Source organism: Falco biarmicus, chromosome 13 (genome assembly GCF_023638135.1).
Source record: "Falco biarmicus isolate bFalBia1 chromosome 13, bFalBia1.pri, whole genome shotgun sequence".
NCBI classification, from domain to species: Eukaryota; Metazoa; Chordata; class Aves; order Falconiformes; family Falconidae; genus Falco; species Falco biarmicus.
Window position 1 is genome coordinate 9,011,740 of NC_079300.1, and position 16,343 is coordinate 9,028,082.

At 39.9% G+C, this 16,343-nt stretch overlaps 1 protein-coding gene across 2 annotated transcripts in view; it reads right to left on the reverse strand.

Moving 5' to 3' along the window:
- The window catches only part of GNB4 (G protein subunit beta 4), a 78,147-nt gene that overhangs the window by 40,053 nt on the left and 21,751 nt on the right, over positions 1 to 16,343 (reverse strand). The window contains exon 1 of one of the 2 annotated variants that reach the window (XM_056358959.1): positions 9,213 to 9,336. The exons of the other annotated variant lie outside the window; for it this stretch is intronic. The gene's annotated coding sequence lies outside the window, so the exon portion shown is untranslated. Of the gene's footprint in view, positions 1 to 9,212; positions 9,337 to 16,343 lie in introns of those variants that run through there. 2 annotated transcript variants of the gene reach the window in all.

A 16,343-nucleotide genomic window follows, 5' to 3' on the forward strand; every position in this document is an offset into this window, starting at 1 on the left:
AACTCAAATACACTTGAAGGAGCACATGGAATAAAATACATGGTTTCATCTTTGTTTTCCTTCAGTATATAGCACTAGTAGATGCAGTTCTTTTTTGTCAAAAGATTTTAAACTGCTCTTCAACTATGAGTCTCTTTCTGTGGGGAAGTAAGGCACAGAGTGGTGTAAACAGCTTGCCAAGCAACCAGTGGCAGCGCCAAACTCAGAATTCAGATTGCCTGCCCACCTGCCTTCCTTCTACCCTTGCTGCTGAGGAAGTTACCCAACATGAGAGCCTTTCAGATGGATGAAGAAATGAACAAAGAAAGGAGTGAAATTAAATATAAGCAAAGTGAAAACGACCAGTACAAAAGTCCAAATAAGAAAATGCAAACCCCAGTAAAGACATTATAAAATAAAATTAGAGATTACAATAAAGAAGTAATTTCCATTTTAATGCACGACTGCTAATGGTGTGTTAATGATTTTTCTCATATATACAGGGCTTTGGTCCAAAACTCTGAATGAAACCATTCATGCTCATCCATGTATCTTTTACCAGAAGGTATCAGTGCTCCTTAGCCAAAGCGCTCCTTATTTTTTTTCGTTTTGCTTGCCTGTTTTCATTGCATGTCATTTCAATGCTGGGGAAAGCATCAGCTTGACAGCTTCGCAGGCTAATGTTCTCTCTTTGCAGAGAAGGGAAGGATGTGCAGCAGTGGAGGAAGCTTGCTACAACAGCGCTCAGCTGCATGCCTCAGCTCAGCTCTGCCCCAAATGAACCCGCTGGCACAGCTCCGTCCCCCTTTGCTTGCAAGAGAGTCAGTTAGGGACAACAGCAATACGGGTTTCTGTGATACTTTTTTCTGCTAGAATCTGGACTCAGGCACAGTTCACATCATCCATCAGACTGTGTTAACATGGTAACAGTTTCTAGTCATTAATGACCTGGGCTGGATTTCACTGGGCAACAGGCCATAAACAAGAAAGCCTCCCTAAACCATTACCAGCTCCTCTGAACCATTCAAACCTCTGTAATGCTAGCAAAAAAAAAAAAAAAAAAAAAAAGCAGAGGCACTTTTTAAAATAAAGCTTCTCACAACTGACAGAGAAGCATTCGCCCCCACACACACCTTATTCACTCCCTGTACTGAACTGGCATTCCTTCAAGAGCTGGGAAGGGCCCAGAGCTGCTGATTCAAAGACATTTGGAATAAGAACTCAAAAATTGAAGGTTTTTGTTCCTTTCTGGCTTCTTGCTTCTTTCCTTGGCCTGCTCTGCCTGCCCAAGCTGAATGTCAATCAGCACAACAGAAGCACCTTTGCGAAGAAGTCCCAAGTATCTTGGCAAATACATCCACAGTCATGTGAAAAAACCCCAAGGTTTCCACTACACCAAAAATAACAGGCTGGTTTAGAGTGGTGGAGCTAAGCAACGAGCACAAAGGGTCAGGCATCGATAAACTTAAACAATCTTGTCTAAAATATAGCAGCAACAGGAATCTCTTTCTCAGGGAAGACTTCTAAATGAGCCTCTAGTGCATCCACAGCTTATTTTCAGAGACATTTACTTACATCAAATATCCCTGGAAAAATTCCCATAAGGAAATTGCCAGAATCACTTGCTATTTGCACTTGCAGAGAATTGCGTCTTATGTCAACATGGTTGTGATCAACCCAAAGCATTGCTCAAAAAATGCAGCTGCATTTTTATTCAAGTCTCTCCACCTTATAATTGAGAGCTATTTGATGTTCAGTGCCATCCTGGAATGAGTAACAGCTCAAAAGTTTATTATTAATTTCTTATGAACCTGTGGTTAGGACCAGCCTAAGCAAGTAAACAGAAAAAAAAAAAATATTTGAATTCAACAAATTCAAGTCTCCCTCTTTGATGGTCTGATGAGACTGGATCATCTTGATCTTTTCCAACTACTGAATAGCTGGGAATCTGTTTCTTTTGCAACCTGTCAGTTTGACAGTTACGTTTAAAAAAGGAGCTGTTTTCCTGATGATTAACATATGAAGCTCTAAGTGACTGAGCATTTCATCTTTCCATTTTAGCAAGCAAATGTTGTATTTACTATGTTTAATAATATTTTCAAGGTCAATGTAATGGGATATTCCCTGCAATTGTTTAAATCATTAATATAACATTTTTAATCTTAAAAATACAGCGGTTTTAAGATGCCCAGTCAAATTCTGCAGCTACGCTGATTAAAATCCTAAACAATTCTGTTCACTTCATGAAATGCATTGTAATTTCAAGCAGCTATAATAGAGAACAGAATTTTATTTTTTTCTGCAATGCTAAAACAGAAAGGGAAAACAAGAGCTCTGCAGCACTAATACAAACCCTAACATTGTCTCCATTGGGATGAAGCATACTGTAATAAAAAGAGATTTAATCTTTTAAGGCTAAATCATGTTCCGCTATCCCCACTACACAGGCAGCGTAGGCCTCTCAGAGCAAGTATGAGAAGAGGTTTGGCTGTTCTTTGGATTTCTTAAAGTTTCCTGCTAGATCCTACCACAACAGGAAACTGAGGAGCTGAGCAATAGACCTGGCACAATAACCTCATTGGTCTCTTCAGTATTTCTACTAAAAGAAAGAAAAATAAAGATAGCAAAAGGACTTGGAGAAGTGAGGAAATGCTGTCGTGTGTGTGTGTGCATTGTAGAAAAAATGAGTAGCTAAGGTAGAGGGAAAGAACATCAAATGGGATACTGTCCCTGCATGATTATCATCAGACTACTCTAATTAGTGACAAATAGTAGAGAGCTGGAGATCTATACAGATGTTCTTAGACCAAGGGTTGTAATGTGATTTAGTGATGTGGCTACAGTGATGGCTGGTTCCCTTGACACAGCAAAACATATGGTGTTTTAGCATTGTTCATTCAGTACTGTGCTAAAAAGCAAACATCCAACATAAATGTGTGTCTGTATGAGCAGGCAAGCAACGGGTTGATACTTAATCTGCTTCACTGTGTATTATACTGATGACTTAAACTGGCATAAGGAGAGTCAGGTCCTAAGACAAAACATAATTCAAAACACTGCAACAGCGCAATGCTGTTTGATCTTTCCAGCACACACACAAAAAAAGAATAAATCCTTTTCCCACTGTTCCCCTTCCTGTTTTTCTTTCATCCTCAGTCACCTTGCTTCATCATCGACTCCGACAGGCCAGGCTATCACTGGCTTCTCTAGGTGGCACCTGCTGGGGGATGCTTTCTGCCACGGCAGTGGGCAGCAGCTTCTGCTGCACAGTTTTGTTTCAGGGGATCACCAGTCACAGTCAGGCTGGCTGAGCTCCAGCTGGCTGTGCTAGTTCTCAGATTGCTTTTTCTGGCTATCTATTGGGCAGTCCACATCCCGTAATAGGGCAATTTTTAACGCTTCTCTCAAGGGAAGTAGCAAAAAATAAACTTTCTTTGGGATAATGAGATAACACAGCTCGCAACCCCATAAAACTTTTGGGGGGTTTTGTATTCTTAATTATATCCTGGTTAATTTAACCCAGTGGTCTCTGTGATATAGCAGCATCTCACCTACTTCAGGGTGTCATACCAGAAGAGTCAGAAAAAAAAGTCTGTAGGAATTTGCCCTTGTCCTTTTTTACTCTTCAGCCAATTAAGAATGACAGAGACCCTCTTCAGTGACTGGAGAATTAGGAGCCTGGGTACATTCAGTGCAGCAACCTAAATCCATTTGTAAGGAAATGGATTTTTTTTATTAAATGATACAGTTTTATGAATAACTGAATCAATAGAATTATTTCCAACCAACTTCCATCCACCAACAATATCAACACAAAAAGACATTTTTAGTGAGTATATAGGACAGAACGAGGTTAACTATTTGAAATCTTGGTTGTCAGATTCATATTGGTGATTAGGTTCTTTACAGACTAATTGCAGCTGAACTCCTTTTTAGCATATTACGGTATGTCTGTCATCATCAATCTAAAAGCATTTGAACACTATTTTCTGTTTTATAATCTTGATTCAATTTCATTTGTAAATGCTTAGAAACAGATTCAGCGAGTCATACAATTGATGAGCAAGGCCCTGAAACAGTGCACAAAAACACATTCCCTCAAACTTCTACCCATCTTCTGGAGAACATAATGCAGTTACTGTTCGCCTTCTTTCATGGTCATAATGTTCATACCAGTGGGACAACGCTCCCTCGTGACATATGACTGGCAAAACATCAGTGTGCATTGAAAACAGATACTTTGCAACAGTCTTCAGACATCATCTAAGCAGCGATGAATGGAATGAAAATGTTCTCAGCCTAAGATAGGAAAGGCGGGAGATCGTTCATAGGCTTCAGCACTCCCTTGAAGGCCTTCAGGACATAAATAGTAAATTGTTTAACTGATATGCCTGAACTCATTGACAAAGCAAAGAACCAAGTCCTCAGCACTAGTTTTGAGCGGTCATTTAAGAAAACACTGTTTCTGTGATTATTTTGTTTTTCTATATTTGTAAATTCACAAGGGAAGGAGGGAGCTTCTGCACAGAGAACAGTACTGTGCTTTCTGTTTATTCTGGACACAAAATAGTACCCAGAGCTTCCTCTAAAAGCCTGCTGAGGAAAGAAAGCCTCCAAGAGGAAGTACTGAAAAGTAAATGGGCAACGCAAGCAATGCTGCTGAGGCTCACTACAGAAAGTCAGTGTGTCAGAGTTTTGATTAGTATCCTGAACGTAAGCCTGGAAGACAGAAACTGTCATATAATTCTTTCTGCAACATGTAATTACATTCTTACCCTCTGTGTTGTTTTTGTGTTTTGTTGTTTTTTTTTTTTGATAAAGAGGAAATAATTCATTTCCAGGAATGTAAGTGGCTTTAATTCACTTGGATCAAGCCTCTTCTTTTTCTTTCCCCCCCCTTTCCTCCCTGATTCAGTGCCTGACTCAGAACCATCATTCTTATTGCTTCTGTCAGACTATTCCACATTTCCCAGTGGTTTTCACTACTGTAGTTTGGAAGCACTCTTTGTTATAGTCCCAGTGCCTACTAAGGCTTTTCTTTTCATGTTCTTTGACATTTATTCCCTAGGAGCCGGATCCTTGTGTCCTTACATGTGAGCCAAATCTCCCAATGAATTTGCAAACGTGCAGGATCAGCAACTTAAACAGTTTATTTGTTGTTCATGGCTCTCTATGTTCACAGGAAAAAGGACGCCTATAGGCAAACACTGCATCACTAGGTTTCATCTTCACAAAAAGGAAGCTTAGAGAGGAAGGAAGGCATAGGAGTGCAAAGTTAACGATTAAAAAACAAAAAACAGCCTTCTCAAGTTTTTTCCTGAGAGGCTGGTGGTTACGGATGCAGTTACAGGACACTGAACTTACATGTTTCTTGAAATACATCAAAAGACTCCTTCAGTGGGTTGGCACCGTGTCAGCAGTAATAGCTGATTCCAGCAGCATGTTGTCAGAATAATATATATCTTTGGATACCTTTTTGAGACATCTTTCAACTTGGATATCTATACTACATTCACATTTAGGAACCTGACATTTCTAATGGCCTGACACCTCAGGCTGGAAAACACTGCCTGCTCCCACTGACTTCAGCTTTGGTATCTGCGTCAGAGAATGCTGGCCTGGCGTGTTAGAAGAGGTAATGTATTCAATTTATGTCCTACATAAAAGTTGAGATCAGCATCAATGACTAGATCCAGTCTGCAGCTTTAATTCAAACAAACAGTGTTGCTGACAACATTATTTCTGTGGGCAAGGACTCTGTCTCGCAAACTTACATATCAATCTTCAAATTTCACTTCAATGCAGATGTCCCTCTTCCGATGTCAGAAATTTTATGGCAAGTAGTCTTGGTGACGAGCCAAGATTTGACACGATCTAACTATCTAATAATGGGAAAATTCATGGTGAGACAGTGCCATTAATACCTTCTTATGCAGCAGAATGAAAACCTTTTCTTGTTATCTGTCTGCTGTGCACATATAGGACAGAACTATTGCTATAGACTTATGTATTTTCCAGCCAGAGAGATTATTCTAATCTTTTAGTCTGACATTTTATAGCAAGAGTCAACCATATTCCCTAAGTAGCTCCCACGTCAGATACTTTAACTTGTCAATGTTAATTTGGATTACATATGTGTAGTCTTATGTAGACAAGCCCTCAGTTTACTGTCCCTGTGAAATACATTTCTTGTCTAGATATGCTAATGTTCAATGACCCACACCAACAGACACATATGCCTCATTTCCGTCTGAATCTATCTGGACTCAGCTTCCTGCTATTGCATCTAAATATATTCCAGGCATATGCTTTGAGGACTTGTCCATCGTTTCAGTACGATCTAGCTTGTGATATGTGAAACTGATAAGTATGTACTTCCACAGGTGTTTTACAAAGACTTTTACCCTAATTGTATTTATTATTTAGGTCCACCATCCTTAGATTCCCTACAAAAATCAGGCAGATCCATTCACAGTCAGGTACACAGTTCAGCTTTCTACACTGCCTCTATACAAGCTGAGATAATGTCCATACACAGCAGGTCCATTTGCACACAAAAAGGTTTGCACATTTGCACAAGGGTTTGAATGCTCAGCCAAAGTCAGAAAACCTAAGGCTCAGGTAGTTCTACCTCTCGGTGAAAGTATTTTGTACACTTCTTTAACCTTGAAAACAGAACATGCAAGATAGTGCCATCACCTACAGATGACACAGTAAGTGTATGCCACATTAGCACTACTCTACCAGCATTCCAACAGGAAATTATATTTTGTAGAAGATATTTTACTCTACTGGCATTATAATCAGTGTCAAGGCCATCAGAGAAAGCGTTAAGCACACAATAAAGTCTGCCAGAAGGTCTCAATTGTTTGTGCAACTGCATATGCCTTTACCCCTGATGGTATCCCCCAAACCAAGTGAGAATAATCTTTTTTATGAATAAATCACTTTAAATTCAGATAAATGCATGCTAGAGCAGTGAGATGCTCTGGAATACTGAAAACAGCTTGTGAATGAAAAAATCATTTGCTAGTACAAAATAAGGGCGTTGCTGCATTGTCTGCAGGAGATAGCAATGCTCAGCCTTCTGGGGGATACAGCAAGGAAAATTCAATGCAGCAGGAAATCTTTCTAAACAAGAGGTTGGCCACCTGCTAAAAACAGTATGCATTTTGTGTTGTAAAAACTACGCTACTCCTTCAGGTAGTTTTAAGGAGTCATCTAAAAACAGTCCTCTTCCTAACAAAAAAAAAAAAAAAAAAACCCAAGGAAAAAAAACCCTTACAAACCCATACAAAGTAGAAAAATTCTTCAATAAGGACTTTTTATTATATTATATTATATTTTACTCCTCTGGCCACCACCACTGAATTGAATATGGAATTTCTTCCATCCTTTTTTTTTTTTTTTTTTTTTTTGTGTGTGTGTGTGTGTGTGTGTGCCTGTTTTGCAGACTGAAAAAAAATAACTGTAAGTCAGTTTTCATTCAAGATGCCACACTCGCAACCAAAAGGACAGGTTATTATACCATTAAAAATAAGAAATAGTTTAATGGTTAAAATTTTGCACTGACAGTGGAGCACCTTTTGAATGATAAATTCTCATTTTAAAGGAGAAAAGGGACTATCACAATCACTGTCTGAATTCCTACATAACAGACAATGCAATTTCACACAATAATTCTTACATCAGTCTCCTGCCTTCTGATGTGCAAGAAAAACTACTTTACATGTCACACCCCACAAGCAAAAGACTCAGGGATTCTTCAGCTTTATCAATGACAATTATCAAACAGATTTACCAAAAAAAAAATTACCATCAACAAGGCAGAATCAAATCCTGGCTCTAAACAATCTTGAACATAGATGAATCAGCACAAGGAAATAACGATAGGATGGGAATATCTCTTAGAGACATCATCTTTTACAGAATGAACACAGGGTAAAATCAAACTATTTTATACTTCACAAAGTTCCTGTAATTGGAGCTCGAAAAGTGGATAAATACTGTAATGGATCTGTTGCTTCATTAGCACACACTGATAACCTGCAGCACAACATCCATCAAGCCCTTCATTCCCTCTGGGGAAGGCCGCTGCGAGTGGTTTACAGAGACGTGAGTCAGGCTCTGTAGGATCAGCAGACTTGTGTTTTTAGCTTCTGTACTGGCTGCAAACAGGAGACCAGGCAGTTCAGGGCCAGAGTGCAAAAGTTGCAGGTTGTTCTCCCTGACAGGTTAACACTTAGACTTGATGATCTTAAAGGTCTTTTCCAACCTAAATGATTCTATGATTCTCTAAGGGGACCAGTGCCAGTTACAAGTAATTTCTGACAGTTTTGAATCACCATGAAGCCATTGTAGGTGACTCCAAATGGGTGAGAAAAAGATCATACTTCAGCCAAGGGAGTTTCAGGCCCATGGGTTAGCATTTGTAACTTGGAGTGTGTCTTGTAACACATGTGTAACTTGTGGTGTTTGTCTGGAAGACTCACAGCTTCATATTTCTGTCTCTGCCTGCCCTTAGACAGTAAGTTAAGAAGTGTAGAAAAGACTGTTACAAGTAGCTCAGATTAGAAAAATCTTCCAACAGCACTAATAAGCCTAGTTGAACATTTCTGTCCATGCTTTAATTAGCAAAAAAGACCCAGGATGAGATTTTCAAAGGTTATGAGACACCAGTCCTATGTTAATCTTAACTTTCATGTTCTATTGCTTCTGTACCTATAGTTTTCTTATTACATCAGCTTTAATTTGGAACAGCTTAATATCTGAAGCACCTTGCTAGTACCACAGAAACAGTGAAGAGAAGTCTACGCTATAAAACTGGAATTAAGTTAAAGCCTGAAAATGTGACCTCTGTCTTCAAGCCTGTCTCAGCTTGTAGATCTGTAATCAAGGCCTAAAGGTCGTCAGTGAGGTCACACGAACTTGCACCGAACAGCCCCGAAACACATGCTGAGCAGGACACTCTCCTGAACTCAGAAACTGGAGGCCCCATTTTAGCCTGCATATAGTTTTTACTGTACATGATTTCTTCACCTTTGAACACTTAATTTTAAAATATGAATACTGCTCTGTGTTTTATTTTTTAATAGAACAGTGATTATACGGGCAGTAACACTGACATCATTCTCGTGCTGTGAATCCCATAGTTACATTAAGAACTGCAAAACACAGATTACTCAGATCAGATAACCTAACCAGTGGGAAATAAACACAAAAAACTCACTTACCATGACAGTTTTGGAATTGCACCAGGGATGAACTTGTCTCTGTGGGCCCTCCGAGCTCACGAGTCCTAAAGCATCATCTGCAACATTTGCCAGGATTGCAGTCCAACGTTGTTGCCCTTGCATTTAAATAAAAAGCCCCTCGGCTAAGCTCTCTCTCTACCTTCCCATTCACTACTGGTTTAAACAGACATTTGATTTTTCTATTCTGTGTTTGCCTGTAACTATTTTTAGCAGCTAATAACTGACACCCTAGGGAGCATGATGTCATCACACTTAGCACTTACGGAGCTCTCAAAAGTGAAAACCAGACAGCAGCAGCTGTCATCATGGTGAGCTGGCTCATTAGGCAAGGGTAAGGGAGTGACACCACCAGAGCTGAGATCAAAAGACCAAACAGGAGGAAGTTCAGTAAGATCTCAAATAAAGAATAGTTCTTTCTTTTGTAAGCAATCTGCAGCCAAGATTTAAAAAATGGTATGCATTTTTTAAGGCTGCTGAATACGTTTTACAGTACTAACAAAAATATAGTCTTACTGGCAATCCTCTTGTCAGCGTTACATGCAAAAATTTTGTGGACTTTTGGAATTAACACTGGTCAACTATCCACACCACAAGGAAAACTACTGAAGAGGCAGCGATTGGCAGCTTTGTTAGTGATCTCAGCAGAGAGGATAAAGAATAAGTGATCATGGACGCTGAACCCATCCATTCATCAATATTTGCTCCCAGTATATTTAGTGATTCATCACCCTAGAAACCTGTTTGGTTGGGTGCATGAAGCATTTCCGATTTCCATTCAAAAGATGGAGCTTCATTCCCTTGCTCATCTTCTAGCTCTTCTTTGCACCTCTCACAGTTTAAGTTCATTTGTCTAAAAATAGCTAAACACAACTGCAGAAATACACAAAAAGACTTAACACTCCCTGTAAGATGGTACCAATATTTCCATCTGTTAAGAAACTCTCACCTTCCAGGACTGCATTATCTTTTCTACCATAACTATATTCCATTGTCTAATCATACTCATCCTTCCACTGACAAGTACACTCAGATTTGTTTTCACCTTAGTTACTTCCAGTTCATAAACCCCCAGGTTATAGATGAAGTTACTTTTGAATCCCAAGTGTATAGCTTTGTACAGTATGCTACTTACTTACATGTCATTACCAGCAAGCTAGCAAAAAGTTAGTCTAATTCTTTTTGAACAACAACCCAATCTTCCTCAGTATAAGTAGTACCTCCCAATTTTGTCTTATCTCAGAATTTCATCTCAACACACCAGTAAATATATTAAATACAACAGGTCTCAAGACTAACCCCAGAGAAACAACACTAGCAACGTTTCTCCAGCCTTGTCACTTGTTTTTGAATATAATTTTTAATCAGCACTTCAGCCAACTCACAGTTCTTGCGTTCACCATCGTTTCCAAATTCAAGAACAATTTCCTGTGGGATACCAGCTACTGGGATCTCAGTGGATGAAGCCAACTTTCATTACTCCTAAAAAATCAATTCTCATATTGAAATATATTGAGCATTATGATCTACCTTTGATAAAAAAAATGTTGTCATTTATTCCAAAATGGGTCAGTACTTGCTATTTTCCCATCACTGGGGAAAAAAAACACTCAACCAAAACCAAACAAAAAGCCCTACCCTAACTTCCCAAAGAACCCCAACAAATCAAAGCAAAAAACTAAACTCACTACAAACCCTGCATTACTGCGGTTTCTTCAGCATTCTGGAAATTATCTGCATCACCTAAATCTGTCTTACCAGTAAGCTTTGCTTCCATGCCAGCAGCTGTAATTTCTAGAGCATCATCATAATTCACATGATAGAATTACCACTGCTCTCATCAACTATACTGATAGTTAAGGCTAAACATTCATTTGATATTTGGGTCACAGCTACCAAACCGTTAATCTGTATCCTAGCCTTTGTACAAGGCATCCCACTTCCTTCTTATCTGACACTGAATACAAATTTTATCTGCAGCACAGTACACCTCGTTTTGTATGTACACAGAAATTGTAACAGTTGCTTAGGCAAATGGCAAGTATCAATACAGTGACCTAACCAGCAATACCAATTACTGAAGAAATGGTCTGTGATATTTTCATTCAGGAATACCCCTTTATTAACAGTTTTCCTTTTTCTCCCTAAATGCACTTGACACCTTAGATGCCTGGATTCTCATGCACATAGCTAAAATTCATATGAAAGATCTTTTCCTCCACGAACAATTAAACACTTAGAATTTACCTTGGAATTTGTTCCATTCTTAACTATCAGATAGTAATCTCCTGAGGCAAAAAACCTAAACAAGGATGTCTAAATCTCCTAAGTATGTTGGACACACAGTCCCTCACAGCTCAAAATGAAAAGGTCCCTTTTAAGTGTCAAAGGTTATGTCCCCTAGAGAATCATGCTGTGCTTCTTTTGCCCATCCCTTTGAAAGGCTGTACCGGGAAACCTCCTGTTATCAATCACATGAAAAATACCAACTAGTCCCCAAAGCTGAGCTGACGTCAAAGAGCGACATTTAAAGGGTCTGCCTAAACGCAGCTGAAAAGCTTGTTATAAGCCACAGTGTAGCAGCACCCACATCAGACAAGTACAGAGGAATTGCTGGCACCAGAAATAACAGGATGACACAGTAGTAGGCCTAGGGATGTGGAAGCATGCTGCTCACCGAGAGTTTTGCCTAGAGACCCATGTTTGTAACTGATTACTTATTCTCTCCTCACAGACAAAAAGTACAACCAAAAAAGACTGAATAGTAAAGCTTAACAATGGTGCAATGGGTAGATTTGTATGTGTGTATTTTCTTCGGCATTGGAAGAGTTTAGCACCAACAGAGATACAGGTTGCATGCATTTTAAGGGCTTGGATTAATTCATTGTTTATGAATACGCATCAGGGAAAAAGAAATTTTCTTTCCACAAAACACACATGAACAGTGTTAATGTATTTTTCCATTGAATGCATGACATTTGTCAACCACAAGGGCTAAGGATATTTTATGTGTCTATGTATAACTTTTCAAAGTAATTTATTACAGTAGTTATATTTAGAAGTTAAAGTCTACTTGCTAGAATTTAAAAATGCATTTCCTTTTAGTTGTCTTTGCTACCACTTTGCTCATTTTTTACAAATGTACGAGTGGTTCACTGAATGTCTTGATTTATACATTTAAATCATTTTTTTGTTTGCCCTTGTGCTCCTTCCCTTGAGATTTTCTTTTAGTCCATTTTTATAACACATATTTACCCTTATTTACATATGCAAGAAAATAATACTCAGATTCCTAAATGAAAAATCGGCTTCATCCTTTTGTCATCTCCAAGACTGAATTACCATACTGCATAAACATGTTTCCTTGCTCAGTTCCTAATTTTTCAATTTTGGGAGAATATACTCACCATGCCTTTGCTATTCCATGCTAAGTATGAGGGATTTAATTTTCTAATTTTTTGGCTGGGGGCATCTCTGCTCAGTGTTTCTAGTTTTTATTTTAACTGAAATTACTTCTCTCTCCTCTGTATTACAGAGTACTGTAGCACCACAGATGGTCTGGTTAATCAATTGACATTGCAACCAAAACTGACAATGAAAAAGGACCTGGTCACACAAGAGCTAAACATCAAATCAAACAAATCAGACAAAATTACATAAAATAGTTAAAATACTCCTATTCTATTCTTTGGCTAATGTGAAATTACTCCTTAACATATATTAAGTAATATTTTCTGTCCAGACATATAAGTACAGTAATTGGCCTTTCACGAAGCCATTTTAGAGAGTCAGTCTAGCAACAGGGTTTCAGAATGGTTTTGTGGCATGCAGATCACAAAATTCCTTTTCAGATTCCCTCCCATAACTCCTAAATATAACACTGATCATATAGTGGTAAAACTAACCAATGAGTCTGTCCTTAATTCTGTCATAGGACCAATCTGAAATTCATAGCATCATTTCCAAGGCAAACTGCCATTTTTTTCCTTCTGCAGCAGTATCATAGAATCATAGACTACCAGGTTGGAAAAGACCTCAAGGATCATCTGGTCCCAACCACTCCTCGTAAAAGTATGGTCTAGACAAGATGGCCCAGCACCCTGTCCAGCTGAGTCATAAAAGTGTCCAATGTTGAGGAATCCACCACTTCCCTGAGGAGATTATTCCAAAGGCCGATTGTTATCATTGCAAAAAATTTTCCTTTTGTGTCCAGTCAGAATCTCCCCAGGAGTAACTTGTACCCATTACCTCTCATCTTTTTCCACTTGACTCCCTGTAAAAGGGCAGCCTCCATCTTCTTTGTAGCCACCCATTACATACTGGAACATGGTGATAAATTCTCCCCTAAGCCTTCTTTTCTCAAGGCTAAACAAACCCGGTTCTCTTAGCCTTTCCTCATATTGCAGGCTTCTCCGTTCTTGATCATCTTTGCAGCCTTTCTCTGGACCCTCTCCAGCCTGTCCACACCTTTTTTGCATAGCAGGGACCAAGACTGAACAGGGTATTCCAGGTGTGGCCTGACAGGTGCTGAGAAGAGTAGGATAATGACTTTTTTATCTCTGCTGGTGATGCCCTTGTTGATGCAGCCCAGCATCCTGCTCGCTTCCATTGCTGTAGAAGCACACTGTTCACCCATATTCAGCTTGCTGTCCACCACGACTCCCAGTTCCCTTTCTGTAGAGCTGCGCCCCATCTGGGGAGATCCCAGCCTGTGCTGCACTCGTGGATTATGTTTTCCCAGATGCAAGATCTTACATTTGTCCTTATTGAACTTCATAAGGTTCTTGTTAGCCTACTCTTCCAGCCTATCCAGGTCTTCCTGCAGGGTGGCTCTCCTTCCCAAAGCATCCACTTCCCCACTCAGTTTGGTCTCATAAGCAAACTTTATCAGGGTACACTTGATCCCATCATCCAGATCACTTATGAAGAAATTCAACAGCATTGGGCCCAACAGCGATCCCTGGGGGACCCCACTTGTGACAGGTTGCCAGTTTGAAAAGCAGCTATTTACCACCACCCTCTGGGTACAGCCTGCTAGCCAGTTCCCCCCACCGCACAGACCACTTGTCCAAACTGTAACGCATCAGTTTCTCTAGGAGGAGGCTGTGGGAAACCATACCAAAAGCCTTGGAAAAATCCAGGTAGACAATGTCCACCACTCACCCCGTGTTAACCAAGCAGGTTACTTTGTCATAGGAAGCAATCAGGTTTGTCATGCACAATTTGTCTTTGGTGAACCTGTTCTGGCTTCTCCCAATCACATGCTTCATTTGACTTCTGATAGCCCCCCCCAGGATTCATTCCATAGCTCTCCCAGGGATTGAATTAAGACTGATGGGCCTGTAATTTCCTGGATTGTACTTTAAAGACCTTCTTGTAGATGGGGGTGACGATAGCCTTCCTCCAGCCTTTTGGGATGTCCCCAATCTCCACAACTTCTCAAAGATTATGGAGAGTGGCTCACAACAATGCCAGACAGCACTCTCAACACTCTTGGGTGGATAATGTCAGGGCCCATTGATTTGTAGAGGTCAAGCTCCTACAGCTGTTAAAGCTTCACATCTGGTTTTGGTTGTAATGCTGGAGGGTGGGGACTGAAGCAGAGTCCTGCTTTCATGGGCCACCAGGGTCCAAGGTGCCTCATTCTCTGTGGTGTCTGCCACAGGAACATGGCTGTGAAACCATTTACCTAGCTCTGTCTCAGCCCTCTAACACTGCACAGCCTTTTAACTGTTTCCTGCAACTCAGCCACCCGACCCAACAGATCATCAACCTGTGCACATATTTTGCAGGCACTTACACTTTCTCCAGGAGAAGGGCCTGGGCACTTTTTGCAACTTACCATCTGTACTGAAGTCTCCTTCCTCACTGGTTCTGTCTGGGTGGAAGCATCAGACACCTCGGGCTTTCTCTGTAGAAACACTGGTTTTAACTCTCAGGAGAGCTGCCACCTCCTGGGCTCTCTGCTCATCCTTGGGTCTCCCTGGCACTGGGAGCCCCTCAGTACACCTCGATGGAGCACTCCACCACAGGACTCGCTGCTGCCACCACTGCGTGCCTTGCCACTATTTACACTGTCAACCTCATTTTAAATATTGCACGTATCTCCTGATGACATTATCAGCTGAATTCGATCTCCTCTGTATAAAGGGCCACTTAACAGGAGGAGGAAGTTTCTTCTTACTACTTTATTTAGGTATGGTGACTGCTTATGTAAGAACTGGTGATGAATGTCAGCCAAAAGGAAGACGTCTTTTCTTGCACCATGAAGCATATTACTGTAATTGTGCCCCTGCTTCATTTAGGTTACAAATAGTTTCCTATGAATATTATGTTAAATCAGAACAGACCTTTTTATGGAGACACACACAGGAAAAAAAGCTGGTGCTTATATTTTTAAGTCCCGGTTGCAGCAGTAAGTAAAACACACAGTGACTATCAGGATCAAATCGTAGCATCTGTCTGTAAAGATCTGTTGGTATAGAGCTGTCACCCATATGGCTTCTTGTCTTGTATTAAACAAGACAAGTGCAACAGAGAAACATGAAAAGTGTTAATAGTGCTGCAGGTCAGACACAAAGGGCAGAGAATTCAAGAGATCTTCTGAAGCCAAGCCTTGCATGCAAAATTATCAGTAATGACATTTGAAGAAAAGTATTTTTAACCACGAATAAAAGAATTTAATCCTTTTTGAAATAAAAAAAAATCCATGCATTTTAATGAAAAGCCAGATTTTACATATATTCCTTTTCAAGTAAATACTGCTTCAAGTAAAAACTACTGCTCTTCTTTTGATTACAAATTTCTCTCCTTTTCAGAGATCTAATTGAACTAAACCGCACAATTTATGATTTTGCCAGGGACTTTTACGAAAGCCAATCCTGATTAGAGAAATAACCTCCCATCTCTAGGAAGGAACACAGAGGAGGAGAGTCCTTGAATCTGACTTTAGATTCAGTTACAAATGCAACTCACAGATCTAAGGTACTCTTCCATTGACTGTCTTTCAGACAAACTACTCAGCCTCTGCACATGAAATCTGAATGTCATACAAAGAACAGGGAAGAGGTCTGAAGGGAAGATGTAAGCTTCCCAGGGTGATGGTGTACAAGG